The following is a 19,609-nucleotide window of genomic DNA, read 5'->3' as shown; positions in this document are numbered from 1 at the left end:
CATAGTTTAAGTTCAAGAATTATCACATCCTGCCAAGCGTGCAGTAACATTACAGGTATACCTGTAGCATCTGTGTGGACGCAAACCCATGTGTATTTAATTCTGAATCTGTTGTGGTCTATGGGCATTTCCTACATATTCCAGAAAACATCCGTTCCTTATTTAGTCTGTAGTCCTATCTCTGTGGAGCCACAAAGGCTTGGCTGGCTTGCATCTGAGCGTTCTGGTCTGTCCTGAGAGATCTGTAGTTCCCATCCTTTTTCTTTGTTTTCCCTCTTGTGAAGTTTGAATTTACTGCTATTAATCTTCAAAAAAACCATGTGGCACCTTTGTAGTTTATGTTACCTTACACATGAGCTACTGAGTTTGTAAGTGAAAACTGTTACTACTATCTACTCCCATGATGGGAGACAGGGTTTCTGACATACATTTTGGGGTTCACAGAGGGTGATGTTTTGCTATTGCCTGGTATTTATTCATTAAGTATTTAAGGATTTGTAGAATTTACAAGTTCTTCCTTCAAATTTCTGATCACTTTCTCATATTCATAAATATTTTTTCAGTCTTTCTGGACTTTACAATCTATCCTGGAACCAGCAGTCTTTGGGAATTTTTAGGAATTTTTAGGTATCTGGGGAAAGAAATAACACTCCTCCTCTTCCAAGCGCTGGCAGTGGGTCTAATCGTGGAAGTCTGCTGTGCAGGTCATTGTTGCATTTGTATCTTTGGCTTCTGGGTGTTGGACTCTCATCATTATTTTAAATGGCAGTAGAAGAGAAACTGACTTGCCATTTTACAGTTGCAGTTTGTGCTTACTTCATGACTGCAGTTAAGATAACAGAAATATAGTATTCAATGAATCACGCAACCTTCTGAGGTTGTGGCAGAGCTTGAGAAAATAGTGAAAAGCAAAGGTGACTGCTCATGGAAAGGTAGATCACTCCTCTTAAATTTTGTATTTGGTGATGTGTTAGCTCATAGTTCCACCAGTGAATTGTATAAGCTTTCCTAGCACTTCTGAGATTGTTGGAACTTCTGGGAAATCTCAAACAAGCTGTAATTTCTGATGGATCTTTCAAGGAGGCTGTTACATAACATGTAATAGGGATCTTGCTCAAAGTATAAGGAACACCAAAAGAGCCATTTCCAGAGTAAGAAGTACATGTGCCATTCACTGTATAATCCTGGAAGTACTTGCTGCCAGAATGGTAGATTTCATAGGGCACGAAGGGGATTGCACTATGTGCTGTGATATAAGATGATCTGCCTCACTCGAATTTGGATGGAGGCTTTTTAAAGGTTTATGTGTCAGGCTTGAGTCTCAGTTGTAAAAGAGAATTTTGGCAATGGTGGAGGTTCCTGATTCTCTGTTTGTGTGTTAGCTCACTCATCGCTATGAGGTAGGCTGAGGTCACCTGCTGAGAGCAGCCTCTGCATGTGAACGCATTCTCCATTTTTTTTTTCCATAAGAAAATGGCCTTTCTAGTTTAGGTCATCAACTAGGAAAGAGTTGTAGTTAATAGGAAATATAAGCACCTGTGCTGAGGCATGTTAAGTGAAGCTGTTTAGGTTTGTGTAAGGTAATAGCTACAGATGCTGTTAAGATCATCCAGCATCCCAGTTTTTCTTTGGGAATGTTTTATCCAGTTTTGAGTAGGCTCATCCTGTCTTAACTTGGGATAGGTTCCGTTATATTTTACAAGGTGATATGTTTTGTAGGGAGTTGGAATTTTAGTTACACATTTTTCTAGGTAAGAAATTACATGTTGACGAATATGTGAATATAATAGGGTAACACCGATACTATCTTTGTGTGAAGGTGCTTGCATACTTGCTGTCATTGTGAGGTTACTACCAAAGTATTAAATTGTTCTTGCTCATGACTGGTATTTTTCGAGCTACAGGTACACTGATGTACCTGGCTTCAATCATGCAAAAATATTTGCATCTGTGGGTCCCTCCTTTCCTAGGGGGATTGTTGCATGCTTGCTGATCCACCTGTGCAGAAGCATTTGTGAGATCAGAGCCTAAGCGTATTACTGTTAAATGTAATTAGATGTTAAACTCACACTTCCAAGTGTCACCCAAGATTAACTGAAGAACAGGAATGATTGAGGACACTTTAACAGCTGAATCCTTGGAAAACCATTCTGAACAGGCGGACTTGGGAATTGGGAGCTGGGGGACTGTGGGCCATTACCGTGTGTAACTCCTTGCCGAACAAGGAGTTTCAAAATGTTCCTCCTTGCTTAGTCTACTTTTAAAGAATAAATATTTTTTCATGTGAAATAATTTGATCAAAAAGTAGTATCTAAGTGTTAGTATATTGATTATTTGTGGCTGATTTTGTATATCTTAGTTGATGGTGTTTGCTAATAAATGTTTCTTCTTTGTCTAGGTAAGAAACTTGGAGTGAGTATCTAAAAGGCAGGGTCAGTGTGATCAAATCAGTGTTTCCCAACTTGAATGAAATATTCTATTAAAACAACAAACAGTGGATGCTGTACCGGCACTGTTTAGGCTTGCTATGTTTTAGGAACCTTGGGATTAGTGTTTATCTGTCCCATAAAGGACACAAATCATTTAGATTAGAAGTAATCTGATTGTATTGAAGTACAAAGGCCATTCAAGTGGGTTAAGTGACTGGGGTTGGTAAACACCATATGACTGCTGATTGGTCGATGAAAAGAGTATTAACTGGAAGATAATGATGGATTTTAATCCAAATCTCTAAAGGGCAACAGCTGTAGTTCCCAAATGAGTTCACTCTTCGACAGTTTTAGGGCACCAATTTTTTTTTTTCCAACTATTTTTCTTGCGCAAGAATTAATTTGAAATGTAATTCATTATTCCTATATAGAATATACTGTTTCCATACAGCTTTCTATTCTACTTTCAGTAAATGAGTTCACTATGATTTTTATGCACATCCAAGAAATTGCAGTTTTTATTCCAGGGTTCTGCAGTGTGTAGGGTAAATTGTTAGTGTGATTTGGTTTAGGAAAATCAGATTATATTCTTCCTGTTCATGGAAGTATGAAGTCAAGTATTTAATTAAAAAAAACCCCAAAGCAAACTCACTAGCTGGTATTCCATATGAACTTTTTTCCAGAATGCTTACTGATGTTAATGCTTAAGAATGACAAGCAAATGCTTATCACTGATAATAAATGACATGTATTCGTGTAGTGTGCTTTATTTCAGAGGGTCTGTGTGTATTTTAAAAATGGGAATTGCATCAGATAACAATGAATGTATGATATCCTGAGAGTGAGAACTGGTAGTATTGTAAGAGTACAATGTAACATTGTTTAGGATGTGAACTGGAAAATATAGGCAGGCTGTATTTATTAGTGACTTCAGTATTGGGGTTATACTACTTTTTTTTTGGGTGGTTGTTGCAATAAGAACTTTGCAAAGTTTCAGATTGTCTCTTAAATTTTCCCCCCAAAATATGTGCTTACCCTGAAATATGCATGTTCATTAAAGGAATCGGATTAATGACTGCAAAAAGAAAGTAATTTAACTTTATGGTTCCCTGGTCTATCTGTCTATTTGGTTTGGGAAGGTCAACAAGAGAACAGATGAAGTGGTCCTAAACCATTGTTTAGAGTCCAAGCAGTCAGACATAGGAGAAAGAGTTAAAGGTCCTTTAAAATGGTAGCAATTTTATCTGTCTTTGTATTGAGAAAATGTGCATGATAAAACCATTCCTCTGTTGTTATTGAGGATTTATTCAGATAATCTAGACAAGATATGTCCTCCTGGCAGGAGCAGGCAATAGATCAGCCTGTGTACTGTACCTACAGATTGTTTTGAGAGCAGAAATGGAGTCATTAGTACCTAAGTCGTGTTTTGTCCTTTTGACGTAGCACACATAGTGCTGTAGCAAGTGTAAATAAGTATGGATCTTGTCCTTTGGATTTACAGTATAATTCAAAAAGAGTTAGAAAAACTTTACCTGGTACAGAAGTTATTGGTGAACCCCTTTGCAGAACTGGGAGGACACTTGTTGAATGGAGACCTTGAATGCAGTTATGTTAGAGCAGTCTGAAATGCCTTTAGGAAATTGTGACGAAAAACTTGTGACCTACCTCTACTTGATTTTGGAGCCTGTGAAGTCTCTTATTTTATTTGTTTTTCTTACAATGTAATAGATACTGCTTAGTTATTGAAATGCAAGAATTTTCTCACTAAGAAGCTGGATAAAACAGAATTCCAGTAAATGGTAATTATACTGCAGGTGCTATCTTGAGAGTTAAAACTATTTGAGCATTGGCTTGTGCATTGGGGTAACAGGATGTCTGCTTTACTACTACTTTATGGAAAGGGTGAAGTGAGAGAATCTGACAAGGTGCCCATATATGTTTTGTTTATATGTGTGTGTATGTATATGCTTGGCCCAGCAGTAGCAATGGAATATAATTGTGTCACATGTCATGCTTGCTCAAGGAGTCGAGCAAGAACTTTGGTTTTCCCAAAGTTAGGATAGGAGATAAGATAGAGTAACCTGTTAAATTTTCTTTCTTGTGTTGACACACTAAACATGTTTTACAGCTTTTGATATTTTGAATATGGTTAATCCATCCATAGGTGTTTGGCCAATTTTAGAGCTCTCTGATATGCAAGGATGCAAAATCATATGCTTATCTGACCCTTTAATTAGTTTTGGTCATTAGAGTTTACGAAGTTGGGCAAACCCAAAGGCATACATGAGATTGTTCCACTTACCCTTGGGAATTTTTGCAGTGTGAGGAGTGTAAGGCTGGGCCACAAGTATGCAATGAGAAACTCAATAAAATGCAAATGGAGAAAGTTTTCATGATCCAATGTGAACCTTGGATGTCTTTAGAGGTCAAGAGCTCCAGGTTGATCAGTACCAGGATATTGCTGTGCTGTGGCTGGAGGTTCTGCTATAGCATTTGTAGTCACACTGAGTTACAGAGTTAGCCCTTAAGATGCTTCTTTCTCCCTATTTGCCTATTTTGGGGGGTTTTGCTTATTTTTAGAAGAGATTTTTTATATATTGAAGGGGGAGACTGGGGATTAGGATACAGCCCTATTTCCTGAAAAATATTTGTTGATCATCTCTAGCACAGCTACAGCTGCCCCCTGAGCCATCCCAGTTCAAAAGATGAGCAGGAGTGAGGAGACTTTCACAATATCAGCTTAGTTCACAAAGGGTCTCTGAGTTAAAAGACCTTGTTGGTTAAAAGTGTTCAGAAACCAAAGCAGCTATCTCATTTGACTTCTCAGTGTGGATTTAGATTCCTGTTCTAAATTTGGGGAAAAGTCTTTAAATGTTAAACACAAACAAGCAAAAAGCCTTTTGAAGGTTATTTCTGTAAAATTTAGAGTTCTTAGGTTTTCAGTTTTTCCATTTGCATGCTTGTTTGACAGTGCTGAAACAGGTGGTCATGATGCTATTTAATGACTGCAATTTCTGAAAATAACATTTTGACTAAATCGATTATTTTCTAGAGAAAACTTTGGCTAAAACCAGGATTTTCCAAGGGGAAGTAGAAAATATAATTGGAAAATTTGCAACTGTACATACTTAGAAATTTCTTGTGGAAACTGTCCTTAATATCCATTGCAATGGTATCTTGTGGGATCTCTGAACTCTAGTTGCTTTCACATGTGGTTTCCTGTGGCAGACGACAGTGTGTTTCTGCTGACAGTTGAACTGGACTCTCTTTGTTCATGTCTTAGCTAAGGACTGATAAATATTTAAAAACAGTAACGTGGCATTTAATTGACAGTTTTGGTTACTGATTGAATTGGCCATTTAACATAAGATGAATGAATTAGAATAGCTGAGAATTCTCACTGATACTTGTCAGGTTTTTAATTGCTTATGACTAAACAAAAAAAATGATTGGTATATTGTTTTTAAGTATTTTGTTAAATGAACTAGGGAAGCCTACCCTTCCTGCTTTTTAGGGATAAAGAAGCATTAATGTTGCAATTGCAAAACAGATGAGTCCCCATCTGGAGTTCAGGGAACTGGTTTGATTACTGCTTGTGATGAGTTCAGACTGAGATGGGTGTAGAGAAGTGTCCTGGCTGGGGAAAAGGAGATCCTGGGTTTTTTATGGGGAGACTTCCTTAGTCTTGGAAAATAAAGGCTAAGGAAAGGGGGAGGTTGTGGGAATGTGAAGGAAGAGGAAACACCTGCCTTCTGATGCGTGTAGGCACTGCACACACCAGGGAAAGAGCAATTTTAAACCAACAGTGTTGGCCCAGAACAAGTGGCTGGAGATGACCCTGGAAAACCTTGTATGGCCAAATACAGGTCTCATTGTCCTGGCTAAGGTTCATGAGGACTGAACTTAAAGGTCGCTTTTTTTGTTGTTGTTTTTTTAAAGTCTCGTGTTTCTTGTAGTGGTAAAGCATAGCAGCAGTACAGGACTTGATCAAGTTCATGGCTGAGAGAATATCGACACTCCTACCTAGCTGCCAGATATGTTGTCAGCTCTGAACATTCAAAAATTTGTCAGGTCCTAGTATAAAATTCAATTTGGTTTCTCTTTATTTCCCTTCTAGTTTTTGAGCCTTTAAGGTTCCTATTTTCAGTCATCTCTACAAGGATTAGAAGGATACTTAAAAAGCTAGAGTTCCTAGGGATTTTTATGGCTGCATGAGCCAGACTTAAGAAAAATGCCTAATACTGCAAGTTTCAATTCTGAGAGCTAGCAGCCCTGAACTGATGAGCAGAGTGTCATAAGCAAACGAGACATTAGATTGATAAAGTATGTGTTTTTAAGTGAACCTTTATAAATGATGTTTCAAAATGTCATGTTTGTGATGTCGGCACAGGAGGCATATTCAATCCACTGGATCTTTTAAGGCAGTAAGTGTGTTTAAAGTTGTCTTTTAGGAGAAGTTGTCTTCAGTTATCGCTCTTCAGCAAAGTGTAACTTGAGCACAGGTCAGCTAGATAAGCTAGTGTGAGAGAGCAAGGTCTTCATTAATCAAGGGATCTATTAGAGGAATTGTTTATCCCAAGGATGTTTTGCATTATAAAGTCAACCGTTTACACACTGCAAAAATAATAGTTTAAAAAAATTTCTTGATTAATAAAACATTTAGGAAGTTGAAGAACCACCAAATCTCTCCAAGGAATGCAGTAGCTCCAGCAAGGGAGAGAGATCTACTGAAATAAGGTATAAAAGTCAGCTTTACTACAATCTTAAAGTTGCAAAGGGCTTTGAAAAGTGAGTGTCCAGAAAGTAATATCTCATGAGAGTAAAATGGGCTTCTGAAGGATAACTTCAGCTGTAAATACTGAAGTAAAAGCTTCTTGTTGTACACCTCAGCATTTTCAAGGGCAAAAAATACATATTCTGATCACACTTCCATCTTTCTGGGGGTTTTATTTATTCAGAGGAGATTAACAGCCAATTTTCAGTGTGACTGCCTTCAGAAGTTTATCCCTTCGCAAAATGATGTTTTTACTTTTTATGGGAGCAGTATGCATGAATTTCTGTGAAGACTTCAGACTCTTAGTTGTAAAATGAAAGGTGGAAAAATGTTTACATCCCCAAGGAGATGCCAGAATTGTATTCTGTGCAGGAAGGCAGTATAAGACTGTGACTTGTATAATTTTATTTGTCAGATCTTTTTTGTGTTAAATAACTTTATTGTGGTATTGGGTATTAATTACATAAATTATTACATGGACATGCAATAGAGCCACGTGTTCTGCATATAGCTGCAGTAGGATGCATAGATTGGTATTTGTGGTATCTGCAGCAGAGGAAGCAGTCTAAGATGATTTAAAACAACTGACTGTTGTACTAACAGTCATTTAAAGAAGAGTAAGGAAACTTTTTGTTAAGGAGCATGGAGAAACTCTACCTTGTGCCCCACATTGCCTCTGGTTGCTTCTTTGGGGGGAGAGGAGTGACAAATCCTTCTCTCTGCATGTACTTGCCCAGATTTTATTTCTTTAGATGGGTCCTACTTTTTCTTAAGAGCTAAGCTGTCATTTGGAGGTGACTGTTTGGTGTGTTCTGTTCTTTTGCCCTGCCTCTACCCGACATGGTATGAATGCTGGAGGCGGTGATGCACTCGTGCTGACTGGAGGCGTCTTCCTTCAGCATCCGCTCCCAGGCTTCCAGGAGGATCTCTGCTGATGCAGCCTTGTTAGTGTGGGCTGTAGCACCAGGGGCTCATACAGTGTTGGGCCTCAGCAGAGATCTTTGAAACCCCTCTCTGTCATTATTGTGCAGTACAGACCTTTACGATCTCTCCCATGCCCTGTTTTTCTGATGTTAATGATTTAAAGGCCATTTGGCTGTGTTTTGAAATCCCACTTCTTAAGGGGTGAGTTTAACCAATACTTTTTTTTAATCTGTGCAGACAGTGATGTAACCTTTACACTTGTTCAAGGGTTAATCCCTGCCTCACTGAAAGGTTTTCATGTACCTGGTGATTTAGAACTGTTTGGGAAAATGAACTGGTGGATGTGTTCTTATATTTTCTCTTCTTGCTTTATATCTTTACAAATGTACAAAAAAAAATATTTAATTAGATTATTTAGAGAGGAACGTGTAGAATTTTATGTAGTTTGAGTGCTTAATGGCCCCAGATTGGGGAAATTGCTGTATTTTCTGTTAACCATCTATAAATGGGTATGACAGATAAAGTGAGTAAGAGGAAGTTTGCGCTGTTTGTGAAGCAGGCAGAAGATGTCACACTAGTTCTGCTTTTTACTTGACTTTTATTTCCTCTGTGTGTATATAGTATGACAACACATGAGCAGGAGGATAAGAAGAATCTACGGGAGATATGGGGGTAGGAAAAGAGCTGGGGCTGGGCAAGAAATCATAAGATGGAGAACAGCTGTCAAAATGATAGCAGTAGAGAGATGCAAGCAAGGGAGGCAGAAAAAACATCCTGTCAGCAAGAAGGAAAATTTCTAAAATATCTTCAGGCCAAAGAAATCTATAAGTTCTGCAGAATTTCATCTTGCTTCCTGGTCTCAGATTCCATCTGGTTCCCTCTGAGCTTGTGGGCTGTATGTGCCTTTTGCCACTGATCACAGTGAGAATCCTTTGCTGCTCTCAAGGTGTTAGAGGTGGGCCCAGCAGCACGTTGTCACTTGTTCTTGATTTACTGCATGCCTGTTAACAGTGCAATTTACCCTGCTTTTATTGGGCATTTAGAGAGCCATAGCCTTCTGACCTGTCTGATCTAAAATAAACTTAAACTAACCTAGTAGGTCTCAAAGTCTTATAAACTTGATAGCAGATGGCACATGCTTTTTGTTTAGCCCTGCATATACTATCTTGGTGGGTGGTAACTGCCTTAGGACAAAATCAGCATCCCACCAGTCACCATCTGGGATGGCAGATGATATGTGGGACTGTCATGAATAAGCATTCTGATGTTTGTAAATGTCCGAAGGAAGACACTGCTTGTTAGCGCGGCAGTTGGTATGCAGTCAACACTGCGAGAAGCTCGCTTTATGCAGTAATCAGCAAAAGCTGAACTGTATGCCTTGAGTCCATCTCTGTAATATGGGTGGATGTAAGGTGATTCTTCCATAGTTTGTTCATTTTTGTTGCGCACTTGAACGGCCCTTATTTTGGCAGACCTTTGTTGTTGCTTTTTTACTAAAAAAATATTCTTCTGTTTCTTAAGTACTGTGTCAGAGGTGATGTTTAGATGCCTCAGATCATACCTGACGCTGATAATGAGCACAAACGCATGCTACAAAATGTGTCTTTGCTTTGACATTCTAGCCTGAGTTGATGGGTGAAGGGAGGGGATGATTTGGACACAAAGGTGTAAAATTACTTGCAAAATAAACCCCAGAGTTTTGTTGCAGATGCAGGAGTGGAAATGCACATCTTCTGTCTGTCCTCTACTCCCATCTTCCCTTCTCCCAGGTCGGGGATACACAGACAGATGTGTGAACCATGAGGATACCCACAGGCTGTTTTGCGCATCTTTTCTGTCCCTGGCTTTATGCACCAAGTCTTTCTTCTGGTCCTAAGTGCTTTGAGAAATACTACTTAGACCAGTTTTGCTTGGAAGGGTTGCTTGTTATTCATGTGACAGCTTCTTTACGTAGAGTATTTCAGACAGTAAAGCTGTTCCTGTAGGAAGCTCTGGGTTATATCAAGTACAAACATCTTTGGAAGGAAGAAATCTGTATATGTATCATGCAGTTTGCTTTATACTGCAGTTAAGACATCTGTTTTGGTTTGTGTTACAGCATGTTTTATTTGCACTTAGCTGGTCTGCGTATCTGTTGAAATGGGTATGAAGCAACAGTTTAATGAAATGACTTCTACTTCAGTGATTCAAATGGCTGATGACTATTTTTTTTCTCGGTACCTTCAGAATACTTGGTATAGAACATCTACAAGAGTGTGGCACTTAAAATTTTTATGCGGTTTAGCGCTGTTGGAATTGCCAGTGGTTCTCTGGTATGAAAGTTTTGGCGTAGGGGCAATATACTACCGGAGTCTCTTCAAGTGTTTTTGCCTCTTAAGTATTATATGCAAATAGTATACTGATTTTATACAAATTATTAATAAAAGGGGAGACAGCCAAACAAAACCCCACATGACTTCTCAATTCAAGTACTACTTTTTAGCTTAAAATTAAAGTGTAAATCTTAGAGGTATGTACAAGAGTTTATCCACTCTGAATTGTATTAGTGCAGTAGTATGGTTGTACTGACTGGAATGCAGAGAAATGAGGAGCATTTGTCTGTCAGATTTGTATGAGCAAAGGCATTCACTCTAACAAGGCTCTTAATTGAGGGAAAGCAGGGTGGATTATCCGCAGCATGGGAACACATGCATGTGCTATTTCTGCATCAGAGTGTGAATTGTCAGAAAAAGGCTGCCTCATTTTTTTATGAATGGAAGTATATTTTAATGTGGAATAAGATAGGTGTTCAGAACGGATTTTGCAGGTAGCAGTCACTTGAAGCCCGAGTTGACTGGCAGCTCAAGTTTAGGAGAGGTTTGTGCAAGTCCATGGATGGGCAGGAGGAATTAGGGAGTGGCCATATATTCGACTCTGCCAGAGGGCTCTCGGAGTACACTATCAGCACAAAATATGCTTAACTGCGGTTCCTTTAGACAAGGAAAATGGGAAGCGAAGGGTTACATTCAAGGCAGTGCTGACTTTAACCTGGTCTGTTCTTGCATATGACTTCAAACTAAGTGATCCACTTGCCTATTCTTACAGTCTGTTGCTACCGGTTGGATAATTCTCTTAGAACTTGATCATAAATCTTAAGTTGTTAATAAGACCAAACATATGTTAAGTCCCTTTACGTTTGTACTTTAAGGGAACATTGCTTTCAATATTTTTAAGTTCCAAAAGAGAATCAATAGTTTACATGGACATTGACAGCCTCTTACAGATGACTAACCTGGGAGGATCCTAATCTTTTTAGGAGCACTTTAGGACTGACATTCACTGCCACTGATCATGCTTGTAGTTTTGAGCAGGGTTTTCTCTCCTTCATATTCCTAGTGCTGATGTGTCCTAATCTCACACTGTTTATGAATGTAGTTTGGTTTTTGGTTCATGCCCAGGTATTTTCTCACAGTCCTCGGAGTTCTTCCCTTTGTGTCCAAGAGCTCTTTTGCAGTATTAGCAGGCTTTATCCTGAAATAATGGTTTCCAGTACAACTTACATTCAGCTCCTAGCATTGTCAGACTTGGGCTGTATGAACAAGGTGACTGTCTGCTCTGCCTGGCTTTCCGCTGTGGCTTCCCTTTTATGCTTAGGTGAATTCTGGATGTTTTCAAGAAAGATACGAAATGATTTTTGCTTCCTGAGACTAAAACTATGTGATTATGCTCAAGCAAGAGAAAGCAACAGCCAGATTCAAATACCCTGTGGGAATCTCCCATTATGTCAGTGGGTTTTGAACTTTATTCATGCAAGTTCATGCCCAAAACTTTTTTTATGAATAAAATATATGCTTCACTAGAAATACCTTACATCTTGTACCAGTTCTCTAATTAGTTAAAAGCCATTTGCTTTAGAGTGGGTATTAAGTTATCTTACATTTTGAGAGGTTATTCTAAAACATAGAGAAATAATTTGTTCTTTAAAAAACTCCAAATTTTTTTGTGGTCCTTCTGTTGGACTGGTTCAAACTATATCCTCTACATCATTTGCCTTTTCTAAGTTTGTTCTCAGCTCTTCTGAGTTGTAAAATCTGGTGGAGGTGCATCTAATTAATGTTTCATGTTATTCAGTGCAGATGGTTTTTCTATGGAGGAATACAAGATGAGTCCTTTGATTTAAAAGAACACTTGGATACAATACTTTGAAAGATACAAGTAAAAAACCTGATCTAGCAACTTTGTAGAAGTCTAGAGATTTAGGAAAGTCTCAGAAAATTATCTTAGAGACAGTATCATTCAATTTGTTTTATTAAATTACTAATTGACAAGGCAGTTCCCTAGTCTCAAGGAAGCAGATTGTGAAAATGGGCAAAACTGGGAATACACTTAAGAAGATTCACTTTGTTCATTTCTGCTTGAAAAAATTAAGCTTAAAAAAAAATATCTATTTTTGAGGAGTTGCTATTAAAATGATTTGTATTTTTCACATGTTTAATTAAAAAAAAATAATTGGGATACTTTTAAAATTACTACTGTTTTTTCCTGGCTGCTTGGCATTTTGGCATGTGAGATGTTTTAATCCTGAATTTGACAAAGAACTCATGTAAGTCTGTCCATATTTTTGTGGGTTTTTTCCTGCTTCCTAGGCGTTGCTTTAAAAATACAGAATATTTGGGGTTTATGTCTTTGATTAAAAACTAGAGTTCCTGGATGAATTACTATGTAAATATGACCCAATACTGAATCAGTGATGTTTGGTATGTCGTGGACTCTTTTTTGTTTATGAGAAAACTAAAATGCAAAGACTGGACTGTGTGATACCTGATTAAATGTGTTGCAGACAATACAGTAGGGGTGGCAGTGGTTACTGGGAGTGTTATAGGGATTTATTCAACAGAATGGCTGATGGAGAAAGGTCAGTGATCGAGTAGCCATTTTCCTGGCAGGTCTGTTGCCTCTGATAGACATATGCACGTGGTAGGGAAGGACAGAAGTCTTAAGGTGACATATACAACAATGTGTTGAACATTTTGGGCAGCTAGATGTTCTTCTGCAATTAGATAAGAGTACCTAAAGTGGAGTGCAAGTTAACTGAAGGTAAGTAATGGCTTAATGATAGATTCCCAAGTAGAAAGTACCAACTTGTCAAATGGGTCAACTTGTCAAATGGGTCATCAAGCAAAATCATGTTGCAATAATGCTGGAAAACTGTCTGTTCCTCTAAAAGCATAATTCAATATAGCTCTCTGGACTCCAAACTTGATTAACCTTCATGGCAGTAGTCAGGTATGTTATGTCTGGTGAGGATATATCTTTTTGATAAGTAAATTGATGTGTAAATCTACTCTTGTTAATGTTAAGAATGCCAGAAATCTGTAAATTTGGGGGCTGAAGAGGAAAGGATCAGCCTTATAATTAGAGCTAGCTACAGACATGGGCAGATGCAACTGCAGTCTGTGATAATCTAAACCAGGAGTGATTTTTACTCCAGTTTAGCTGAGCTCCCAGTCTAGTACAGTATGTCTAATTTTATGTTCCCTTAACATGGACAGTTTCATGGCTGGTAGTATTACCGTAAATTTGGTTTCAAAAGAACCCTATAAGACTTAGTTTGAAGTTTTTAGAAGGCAAGCATTCTTTATTGCAGCACTGGATGCATGGGGGATCATTCCAGCTAACGTGCATGCTGAAAAACAAAAGCACACTTTATACAATAAAAGAAATGAATATTCCTGTAATTTCTGGGAAGGACACACCTATTTCCAGAGGATCTAATGCATATGTTAATATATTGTGCAAGTGTACTAAAATTTGGGGAAGGGTCTCTTGAGGGACTTCCATGGGGGTTTTCAGTGGTCTGTGGTGGTGCCTAGTGGTTGTTGAAGAGGTGTTTCTTAGTGTCCTTTCTATGAACTCTTGAGGGTTTTTTTTTCCATATAAGGCCTTGTCTTTGCTCATTGCTCTGTCTGTAAAGTTTCTCAGCTTTCTTATCTTTGACTACCACAGGTGTCTGTTGGTTTCTCTGCCCTCCCCGGGATGTACCCATCACAGTTACAAAAATTACGTCCTTGGGCGAATTCTTGTCTGAGGCCCCTTACCTGAAGCTAGCACCAACTGCTTGCAGGCATGAGCTAGCAGGCATCAGTAGAACTAAGCAAAATACTAGCTACTTAAATGTTTTCGGTTTTCTGAATTACCTTGTAATGAACAGCTAATGTTTGTGTTGTGAAACAACCATCTATTTTTGTAGTTTAAAGAGAATCTCATTCGAATGTTAAATACTCTAAAATGTGTTAGTTGAAGAGGCTGTCAGCCATTTGTCATACTATACCATTCAAAAGTTTTCATGAACAGGAATAGCAAGCTGGCTTGCTATTCTTCTTCACATTGATAAACTAGCGTAAAAATATGGGCTGAAAAAATTACTTAACCTAGTCTGGTCAGTGTGCTATGATTAAATGATCATTTATCTGTCACAAGGAATAAAAATGTATTTGCTTTTCTGAACCATCCAGTTTCTACTGTACTAAAACGTTCTATGTGCTTTGTGAGTAGAGATGAAAGAAAAAGGGAAGAGTTGATCAGATGTGTATGGATGAGTAATAAATAGTTTGACAGGTGGAAACGTTGCAGAATTTGATGCCTCCTTGAGAAATTTCAGAACAAGATGAAGATTAAACATGGCAGTTCTCTGTTTTGATTTGTACTGAAAGAAAGAGGAACACATCTTCTGAAAGAAAACTGGTCCCTTAAACATATGGGAGATTTTTGAAGGTTGGCTTCAAAATAGTCTCTAGTGCTTTTTTAACACTGTAGGATACTGCGCACAAGGCACTACGCATATGCTGTTCACCACAGTATCCCAATAGAACTTGTTGCCCAGATGGTGCAAACCATATGCCTCTTGATAGTTTATCTATGTTTGGGAAATACTATCTAAAAATATAAAAAAGGTCATAAGACTTCTCAAAAGCGGCTCTAGTGAATTTCTTTTAAATAATGCATTGGAGGTGTTCAAGCTGTTTGTTTGGGGTGGGTTTTTGTGTGTGAGTGTTTTATCACAGAGATGAGGAGCTATGGAATCATACTTGCTCCAGTGTAAGACCACAGCTCTTAAGGCATGTGTGCAGACTTCACTGGTCCATCTGCATAGATAACTTTTCCCCACAAGAGGTGCGTAAGAGTGTACAGTACAAGGCTTAGTCTTGGGTGTCTCTTTCTTTCCCCAGCCCCTGCCAGTTGTCTGAATGAACCTTTTTGGAAATTGCAAGCCAGTTAATTTTTATATTTGTTCCTGTGTCTTTCATAACTCATGTAACTATTTCCAAAGGCTAAAGGAGAAAAATCTCTTTGCCCATATGTAAGCTGTTAAAATAACGTTTTCTGTTTTGCTTACCTGGCACAGATCCACAGAGGGACAGCAGTCTAATTACACTTCCAGCATAGTGGTTCTTTGAAGTATCAACTAATTAGGAATGGGCATTGCAAAAAGTTTAGACCGGCACTCAGGAAAAGAATGCTTCATGTAACCATCACTAATTCATTAGGATAACCAAAGCTTATTTCCTCTGAGTAAAGATTTGCACATTCTCACCTACAGCAGTGTACTATATATGCTACTTCTTTGTAGCTCCTTTGAAAGCACAACTCTGTTTAAAAGTAAATTAGCTAAATTGAAAGGCTAATTGCCTTGAGCTTCAAGTACAAAGGCTGTCCATGCTTAGATTTCTTTGCCAGCTGTAAGAGGCTGAGAAGATGTGGTTTCAGAAATCCTAACAGGGTATCTCATGACACCTAGGAATTTTAATGTGGTGTCATAAATCACTAATTTATTCTTGCTCTAGTATTGCTTGCAGAATCTATTCGGATAGATCAGCTCCGTGTACTAAGTAGGAAATGTGATGGGGGACAACTTGTTTAGTCTGGTAACAGCTTATGTCAAATACCTGATAAGCTCTTACACTTGCGTTGCCTTGCCTTCTCTTATGATTTTGATCAGAGTAAAAATGAGTATGTCTTGTTTGAATCGGAACTTACTTTTGCAAGAGAAAGAAGCAGACTTTCAAATACCTGTGGAGGATGTATATGGCGTACAATCCCTTTATGGACTTTGATTTTTCTAAATCATTTCAGCTGGAGGTTTTCTAACATACTTGGATACTCTTCTTTGTTTCCTGCTTTTTTTCTTCGTTCTCACCTTTCAATTTTTAATTGGGTCTACCCCTCTAAGTTGTTGAATAAATACAACTACAGTGATATAGCACTACCTTTGTAATCACACTACCTGTGTGTCACTCTACAGAGTCATGTCCTTTATGTATGGGACATTTTAATTTGTGGATATTGTTATGTATCAGCTGCTGCTGAATGGCCTATACTGTGCTGTATTCAGGTTTTGCAAAAGTGGGAGCTCGCAGGATTGATCTGTTGTATTTTCCTGATAGGATAATTTCCATCCTTTCTCCCTTTCAATGAACTTGCATTCTTGCTTTAAGTCTTAAACCTATTTCTAAATACTTCACAATCCAATCTATAACTATTACTCTAAATGATTTTTTTTTTTTTGATTTTGCAGGATATAACGATCATGTAACTTCTCTTTATTCTCAGTTCACTGGCTGTAGTCTCAAGTAGCTGCTTCAGTTACATGATAATGTTATTGAGCTACGTGTAAGCCTGAGGAACGAAATGGCCTCATTTCATATCTGACTCCTGGTGAGTGAGAAGAAGTACCATCCAGAACTCTTCAAAATCTGTCTGCACTGAAAAGCTCTTTTCGAAGAAAAAAGAAAAAGACATTTGCCAGATGCTTGCTTGCATAAATTTGAGTGACTAGGAAATGTTGAGAATAGGAGCAATGCTCAAGTTTTTTCATGTGTGGGTTTTTTAAAAATTGCAATTTAATGTGTATGTACAAGTTTCTTTCATAAAAGTGTAAAGCATTCAGATAGCCTTCTAATGAAAGGTTACCTCTTACAAAATAGATTGCATTCATGGTGAGATTCTTAATACTGACTCAATGCAGAATTGTACTTGTTCTGTATAATCTAGAGCCAAGACATTTCAGTAGAGATTTGTAAAGGTGTGTTTTTCCAACTCTAAAGAAGAAGAAAAGGAGACAATATTTTGAAGACAAATGGGACCTTATGAGAAATAACCTTTCAATTTCTTGAATAAATGCATACACCACAAGAAGTGATCAGTTTTAGTAAAAGCTGTTACTACTGTGTGAAAGATGTGCATACTGTAAAATCTTGGTGGATATTTGCCACCACCACTTTCCTCCTAATGACTTTAAAAGGGTCTGGACAAAGCTTTTCAAACACGGATTATTTGCTGTACCAAATGTTCAGGTCTCTCAAATCCAGGAAGACAAGGGCCGGGATTTCTGTGTAGGAGCTGGCAGGATTCTGAGGGCTAGCGTGGTTTGGTCTCTGGCTGCATGTACAGGTCCTCTCCAGGGTTGGACTGATCAGAGTATGCTGTTGCAGGCCCCCCTAAAGCCAAGGTTTAAGATGCTCAAGGTAGGTATTTTTTCAGAAGTGCTTTGCATCTGCTGTTCCCATCAGTTGTTGGGAGATCAGTGCTGTTTATAATCAGGTCATCTTTTAATTTAGATGCAGAGTTTTAGACAATAAGGGTTAAAATTTCAGCTTATTTTTCTTATTTCTTAAATTTGTGGCAAGAGATTGCTTTAAGGACTCATTTGTCCCGTGTGAATGCAACTAAGACAGTACTTTGTAGTAGGAGTGAGTTTAAAACTATTCTGATTGTAAAAAGAAAAGTGAAACTTGGACAGTAATTTCTTTTTCTTTGAAGGTTAATTTTCTTTCTAGACTGGCAGGTGGGATGCCTTAGGGTGTAGGTGCGGTGTTTGAGTCCTTGCTGTGCTCAGTTGTTCTTTCAGGGTGTGTCCATATTAAAAACAATTTTGGTCATGTCAGGAGTGCACTTTTGAGGCAAGTGTTCTGATTTTCCCCACTTAGCCTGCTTTGGTTCATATTTTGGCAGTCTTTAACAACTTTAACAACTGACAGGTTTCACTCTGATGAATGAAAGTAAACCAAGATGTGCAGCGCAGGAGTGTGTATATTGTGCTGTGGTGATAACGGGCTAATGCAGTACTACACTGGTACTTTCCAAAATATACCCCCTTTGAAAGGTCCTGGTGTTACATGTACTCAGCAGCAGCTGTCTGCTCCATCAGTTTGCCTTCTGACCCACACAGCTTCCCAATGCAGATGTTTGCCTCTACCACTTTTAAATGTATCCAAAACAACTGAGTTTCATTAAAATCTTACAGATTATTGAAATAATTACTGAATTTTATTTTGAAATATTTGCTTTCTCCAATTAAACATGAGATTTTTGACAAGCCAGGATTTGTAAACTTCTTTATTCTATTATTAAATGATGAAGTTTGCATGTTTTATAGGATCTAAAACAATGTAATATAAAAATACTTATGTTTCAAAACCTTTTACTTCAGGGAACAAAGCCAACAGTGCTGTTAAAATAAAAATATACAGAAAACAAAGGGAGTAGGGGAAAATATTTATGGTTTAAAAAATACATTGAAAAGTAACAAATACCAAAGCTCTAAGCAGATTAAATTTTCAGATGAAAACGTCATCTAAGCTCAGCTGAGTCGAGGACCTTGGTTGCTTGCCTTGAAATATGATACTTATGCTTAAATGATTTAGTGTGACAGTATCTAGCCTAGGTTTTCAGGATCACTAGTATTTTGGTTTTAAAAGCAATTAGGTGCCTCTACTTACAGTTATTTTTAATATTTTTTTTTCTAGTATTTGATGTGCTGTTTATCTTAATTATTGTTTATATTTTTTGTTTATTTGATAAGACCATTAGCTATATGAAATCTGTTTATTTAGAATACTTGATCTGTGAATCATGCCTGAGGAGGAATCTGCACAAATACTAAAATTTTAAGCATGGGCTAGATTTAGGAATGTGATGAAATACTCCATCCTGCCATATAAATGACTCTTTAAAGAACCTAACTCTGAAGTTGTTTCCATTTGTATACCTGTGCCAAAGAACCAGACTTTCTCCTGGTAATATACTTGTCTGGATAACGAGAAGACTATTCATAGTTCTGCTTGTGAATACTACACTGTTTTGGGGAGGATTGCTACGGCTGCTTTTGTGGTTTGTTTTGTGTACGTGGAGGTGTGGTCTCTCATTCCTCCTGCCTACCAGGATGGTAGGTGTGCATCAAGATCTGTGCTCCTCTGGTTCCCAGGGCTAAAAAAAGGGGCCTGCTCTTGAGGTTATAGGTGCACTGATTATAGGTGCACACTTGCCTGTAAAGAACTGCTCATCTGCACAGCTCTGTGACCCAGCCTTCAGCTGATCAGGAGTATTTGGGGCGAGGGGGGCAGGAAGATGAATAAAATGTAAACAGCAAATTCTTTAGCCAAGAAAACAGAAATATTACAGTTATTCTAGACCCTTCTCCCCCTGGTAAGGCTGTCTCTTATGA

The 19,609-nt window shown here is 38.1% G+C and overlaps 1 protein-coding gene across 3 annotated transcripts in view; it reads left to right on the top strand.

Moving 5' to 3' along the window:
- ZNF385B (zinc finger protein 385B) overlaps window positions 1-19,609 on the top strand; it is a 176,968-nt gene that overhangs the window by 12,022 nt on the left and 145,337 nt on the right. Inside the window, exon 1 of one of the 3 annotated variants that reach the window (XM_026853317.1) lies at window positions 17,547-17,630. The exons of the other annotated variants lie outside the window; for them this stretch is intronic. The gene's annotated coding sequence lies outside the window, so the exon portion shown is untranslated. Of the gene's footprint in view, window positions 1-17,546; window positions 17,631-19,609 lie in introns of those variants that run through there. 3 annotated transcript variants of the gene reach the window in all.

Source organism: Athene cunicularia (genome assembly GCF_003259725.1).
Source record: "Athene cunicularia isolate RWA chromosome 7 unlocalized genomic scaffold, athCun1 chr7_part2, whole genome shotgun sequence".
Lineage (NCBI taxonomy): Eukaryota > Metazoa > Chordata > Aves > Strigiformes > Strigidae > Athene > Athene cunicularia.
This window is presented reverse-complemented; position numbering and strand designations above follow the sequence as displayed.